Consider the following 6,292-nt stretch of genomic DNA (forward strand, 5'->3'; position numbering starts at 1 on the left):
TCATTCTATATCATTCTAGAAAGACATTCTATATCAAAGTCATCTCCTGTAAATCCTCACACATTTGCATTCCATATACAAATAAAATCAATGAAAAAAAAGTAGCTTTTTTGTCTGCCAACGCAGCCTGGTGGCTTTGGAAACACAGTGCATGTTGGCCAATACACATTTGAGCAGGTAAATATAGGAGGACTACAGTATGTCAAAGTCATTTATATTTGGTCACGCCCAAAGCGATTCCCATAGTGAAACACCTCACTCTGTTATCAAAGAACCCGGGATTACGTTAAGTAACCCATCGTTTTACCTGATCCTCTGATCAGTTTTATACATTTGTAGAAGTTTGAATTAGACACTAGCATAATTAAAATGAATAATGGTAGTTAATAGTCTCTTATTGGCCTGTTTAGCTAAGCCATTCATAGAACAAACAAAACAAACCCTGATAATTGATAAAAGAACAAATAGACACTTGATAATCTCATTGGATGATTAGATAATTGCATTTGAAAGATTTTGCTTTCAATAAATAATTTGCAATAGATTAGTAAAAGGTGTTGTTATACATGTTTGGCCCGGGATTTTGTTGCATTTACACTGTTCTGACCACTAGAGGTCGCCGTGGAGACGGGTGTCGGGTTGTTTCGATGCCTCGACTGCTTCAACTGTTTTATGGAGCTATTCTTGTGCCAATAAAAACGAACGTAGCTTTTCAAGAAACTAATGAAAATATAAATTGAAACTAAAAAAATTATCTCTAAAACTAAAAAAGAATAAATCGCAGGCAAATTTTTTGACTTCGTTTTTAATACACTGCATGTTTTGCTAACTATTTCTCATATTTCAATCGCTGATCTGAACTTACAAATGTGCTTCCAGAGTTTTCATTTACGCTCCCTGAGTTTTCGTTTATGCTCCCTGAGTTTTCGTTTATGCTCCCTGAGTTTTCGTTCGCCGTTCTGACACATTTCTCTCGTGGGGGCGGGGCTAGTAGCAGTGTGTTCTCATTGGTTACTGAGCTTTTGATTGATGGCTTCGTGACCTGGAAGTGAAGACGTCAGTGGTGTTTATGAGTGGATGTGAGCGTCTGTAATCGCAGCTTTCTATTTCATTTTAGTGATATTAAGTTATGTTTGTTTTTTTATTTTCTCTGTATTTACCTGCTGCTACTACTTAGTTGGCAGAAGCTTTTTAGGAGCACAAGAGATCTATTCAGTCTATTCAGGTGTAATTGCACATTAAAGTACTGTCTGTATATAATACTTAAAATATTGTAGTGTCCAATGTTTTCGGAGAATATTTGTTTATTCCTGATGATTATTTTGCATGTTAGGCTGTGATTAGGTTCAGCTGTTACAATTTAAAGAGAATACTACTAGCAAACGTGTGTGATATTCAGCCGTCAAGAAAGTCAAACTTCAACCAGGTAATCAAGGTTGGCAACCATGGCTACTCCATCACACTACTCATTGTTAGCATGATATACGTTTACACCATCAAAATTAATGATCACTTAAATAAGAGGAATTTAAACAATATGAAAATTACAGTCGTGGCCTGCTGTCAGATACAGACCTCAAAGGGCATTTCATTACATATGTCACACAAAGAGTGTTCTTGTTGCCATTTTTTTTAAAATTGATAATTGTATTTAGTTATTTCATTTAATTAACACTATCTTCTAACATTTAAAATTGTAAATAGATTTTAACAATCATCAACCGTTTCAATCGTGACTTATACAACCAGTTAAATAAATGTAATTGAAAATATGAATTCAAATAAATGTACATTCTTTATTGTCACTAAAGCATATACACAAGTAACACAAGTGAAGGTCTTGGATGCAATTGTGTTGTGACAGGAAAGACCCGAATCCACAAAACATTAACTGCATAATATACATGTAATGCACAGTATTCTCATGATATACATTACTATACAAAATGCACAATTACTAATACAGAATACATTTTAAAAATTCATATACATTTTAAATGTTGCAATGATTCTTTGAGCAGTTCCTGTTGCAGTACAAGTAATAAAGCAGTGACTGGACACAAGCATTACAAGGATAGTCCACCCAAAACATAAGCATTCTCTCATCATTTACTCTCCTTCATGCCAACCCAGATATATATGAATTTCTTCTTGACATAAACATAGACAAAGATATTTAAGGAAATAATCCATATCTGTGAGTCCATAATACAAGTGGATTGTAACTCATGTACGCAAGACAGTTGGTCGGAAGTGATTTTTAATAGTTAAAACAGTCACATTATTAGTATATATTGTTTGACTTCAGAAGGCATTGATTCATCCACTGAGGTCGCATGGATTACCGTCACGCTCACTGTGTGTGGTTTTTAAAGCGTCTTTAGGACTCGCAGAGATGGATTACTTTCCTTACAATCTTAATTCGTGTTTATCTGTAGAAAGAAAGTAAAATGCATCTGGGACAGCTTGAGGGTGAGTAAAATAAGAGAGGATTGTATTTTTGGGTGAACTATCCCCTCAACATTCATATGCTATTGGTATGCTAATCCAAGATCAGCATAGTTTAATAAGAATAAAGTGAAACCTCTTGTGTACTTGTGAACTATGTTTGTTTTAATCTAGAGGAAATTGAAATATTTGCTAAATAGTTTATATTAAAATAAATCAGGTGTCTGAAGATCAAGATCCCAGTCATTCAAAGGTGATGTGTCTGAACAAAGTAAGATTATTGTCTGATAGGGACAGTGGATCTCTGGTACTATCACTCCATCCTCTGTGTCAGCATCAGGCTCATTCAGCAAAGTTGCTCCACTCCCTGGAAAATGAGAGAGGAAATGTATTATAATCTAACAATACAAACTGCTTTGAACTCCCCATACAGTAACAAGTTGCAGACTTAAAATATTTATTATATTTATATTTAAGGGATTTTACAGTACTAAATATTTACCTCGGAGTCAAGACGCATTTATCATCTGTAATACTGTTGTGTAACCAGTAGATGGCTGTATAGCCCTATATATAAACATATGGCTGTGTATTCCCTAGTTGCTGGATGTTTTCAGTCTTAATTACTTGCATGTATTAAGTTTTTAATTTGGACATATATTTATTATTAAAGACTATTAGAGATTTAACATTTGTCTCAGAAATGTTCATTTGAAAGGCACTTTTTTCATTATTATTAGTCAAATATGGACACAGAAAAAGCAATTTGTTACTCATACTAGATACATATAATAGCTTTATCAGTCATCTTTATCACACAAAAGTAATCAGAATAAATATGGCAACCAGGGCGATACTTCAAAATAATTGTGTTTACATATTACGAACAGAGACGTGGTCTGTGGTCAAGTCGTGTCTCTCCTCTTTCAAAAACTTTGCATCGCAAATTAATCAGCAATTGAGAAATTCAGGTTTAAATAGCTTTATTGGCATGGTAAAAAAAGGCTTTACATTGCCAAAGTTGAATCAGGCAGACAGCACTATATGGTCCTTTGGCATCAGTCATTGACTGATACACTACAGATAGGCTACTGTACAGTACTCTAGCTCAATGTTGTTTGGGGTGGCTGGGGGGAAATATGATCTAATCGAAGCAAATATGATCTAATCGAAGACTGTAACCGAATGTAGATAAACAAGTCATGTAATGATTGGGCTAACAGTTAAATCAAGACAACACAGCTCAGCTGTATAATGTTATGGGCTCTCACTGAGCTCTAAAATGCCTCTACACCTGCAAAAAGCCAGTACTGTAATATAAATAGTATTAGTATAGTATTAAAAAAAAAAATCAGACTCACCACGAGTAGGCTAACGTTATCCAGTATCCTCCTGATCGATATAGCGACGATGACTAATGATAAATATCATTCGTCTGTGCTATTCCTTCTATAAGAGATGATCTCAACAATATAGTGTAGCAGCAAATAAATACAGATATAAACTTAATATCACTAAAATGAAATAGAAAGCTGCGAATACAGACGCTCACATCCACACATAAACACACCACTGACGTCTTCACTTCCAGGTCACGAAGCAATCAATCAAAAGCTCAGTAACCAATGAGAATACACTGCTACTAGCCCCGCCCCCACGAGAGAAATGTGTCAGAAAGGCGAACGAAAACTCAGGGAGCATAAACGAAAACTTCAGAAGCGTAAATGAAAACTCTGGAAGCGCATTTGTAAGTTCAGATCAGCGATTGAAATATGAGAAATAGTTAGCAAAACATGCAGTGTATTAAAAACGAAGTCAAAACATTTGCCTGCGATTTATTCTTTTTTAGTTTTAGAGAATTTTTTTTTATTTTCAATTTATATTTTCATTAGTTTCTTGAAAAGCTACGTTCATTTTTATTGGCACAAGAATAGCTCCATACTGTTTCAGTGTTTCACGAAGCTTCGATCTGCCCACCACTATATAAAACAATCCTCTACAGGAGAAAAACACCAGATACACAAATTAAACTAAGCAAACTCCATTTAAGTTCACTAAAGCAATGCATACAATCAACAAACATCAAACTTACACTTGAGTGGGAATCAAAAATGTTTTTCAAACATGATTGGGAAGTAGCCAAACATGAGGCATAGACAGTATATAAACTGGACACAGCGACCCCATTGGATTCAACAGAGACAAGTGAAGTCAATTAGAAGCACTCACTTCCTGATGGTCGAGCGTACTGCGCAGACTCAAACTGAGCTTGACGACGTAGATGTGACGTGAGCAACCCGTCGGTCTTCTAGTAGCTGTGCCAAGCGAAATCTCAATCATTCCCTTCCGAATCTTGCAGAGATGGAGAGTGTGAGTAGGAGCTGTACATGAGCTAGGAGCAGGAGCAACTTTTGCTAAGTATTCTGATTCATTATTTTGTCACTTTGCCTCCACGTCCCCCCGATTGCGCGCGAGCTTCTCCTCCTGTCCATACGGTAATTCTCTACTGTGCGACAGAGAGTCGCGTGATGCAGTCGTTAGCCTATTTTTACAAAAACTGCTTCTACGGGGCCATAATGTAAGATACAAGGTAATGGAGCCTTTTATACATTTTCGTGTTTCTTTGGAAATAAATAATGAACAAATGGAGTCTTTAAACGCCTCAGATGTAAAGTTATTCGCTGTCAAAGTGACGCCAAAATGAATGGGAGTCAATGGGATGCTAAGAGCAGGTGATGGTCTGCTAGCCAATGGCGGCGCCCGGGGAAACTTCAAAATAATATGAAACGCTGCCCCCCTGACATGAGGCCACTTCAAACAGAACCAAGCACTTCCTCTACTACTTCCTGTTTTATCCAATACAGAGTGCACTAATTGTGTCCCCCTAGTGGCTAGGATGAACATAGCAACCAGAATTGCCAATGACTAACTGAACAGTGTTTTACACACAGATTTACTTCAGTTCTGTGACAGAAGATGAAAGTAAAGTAAACTGTTGTTACTGCAGCTCATACAATCATTAGTTACATTTATAATTAAACTGAACTCATTATTTATTGTTACACCTTACAATTACTTTTCATACAGTATAACAAACATGAGCAGAGTATTTATAATGGAATATTATATTGGAGCTTTCAGCATGCTTAGACTTTTCTTTTCTCGTTTCGAACATATGAGCATCTAGAAGATTAATTTATATCAGAGCATTTTAGAGACATTCTGTTAACTGATGCTTTTGTGTGTTTGTATAGTGAATATCTGACAGATGTCCACCTTCTAGATTGTCTTGTTTGTTGAATATTATCAAATCATCCTCAATTTCATGCTCTTTGTGAGTAAAATCAGCAGAAACACATGAGAAGAAGAAGCCATGTACATGTAAAATCTTCAGTTTTCATCAGCTTCAGATGATCAGCCCAGTGTGAACTGTAAACAGCAGGAAACGTTTCATACACATTCATATTTTTATATAAATCCCATATATGTGTTAAATGTAAGTAAAAGCAAGTGTCATGTTTCTATTTGTGATTTTGAAGTTGTGAATGATGAAAGTGTAAATATAATGTTGTTTCTCATGTAACTCTGCACACTGTCCTCTGGTGGTGAGACTGTAAAACTGCAGCTCCAGATATTACAGGAGAAAAGACCTCAGACTGCAGTTTATTTACTTAAAGTTACTGAGCCATTTGCTCTCTTTTTTAAAATCTTTTTTGTTATAGATATTGTATAATATGTTTTGTTGTATTTTACAGTACTGTAGTGTGAATGTTTTGCAGGTAGAAGTGGAAAGACTTTATTCACAGCTTTAATCGGAGCTTGAGGTGATTCTAATGAGTGTCCC

General features: G+C 35.7%; 1 long non-coding RNA gene across 1 annotated transcript; it reads right to left on the minus strand.

Annotated features, from left to right (window-relative positions):
* Positions 1 to 1,776: 1,776 nt before the first annotated feature.
* Positions 1,777 to 4,363, minus strand: LOC311083599. The gene is made up of 2 exons (XR_014606328.1): positions 3,810 to 4,363; positions 1,777 to 2,815 (listed from the first exon to the last, which is right to left on the minus strand). It is a non-coding gene; the product is annotated as an uncharacterized lncRNA (long non-coding RNA).
* Between the last annotated feature and the right edge of the window lie 1,929 nt (positions 4,364 to 6,292).

The sequence above is a fragment of the Abramis brama genome (assembly GCF_963993115.1).
Source record: "Abramis brama genome assembly, chromosome: 1".
Lineage (NCBI taxonomy): Eukaryota > Metazoa > Chordata > Actinopteri > Cypriniformes > Leuciscidae > Abramis > Abramis brama.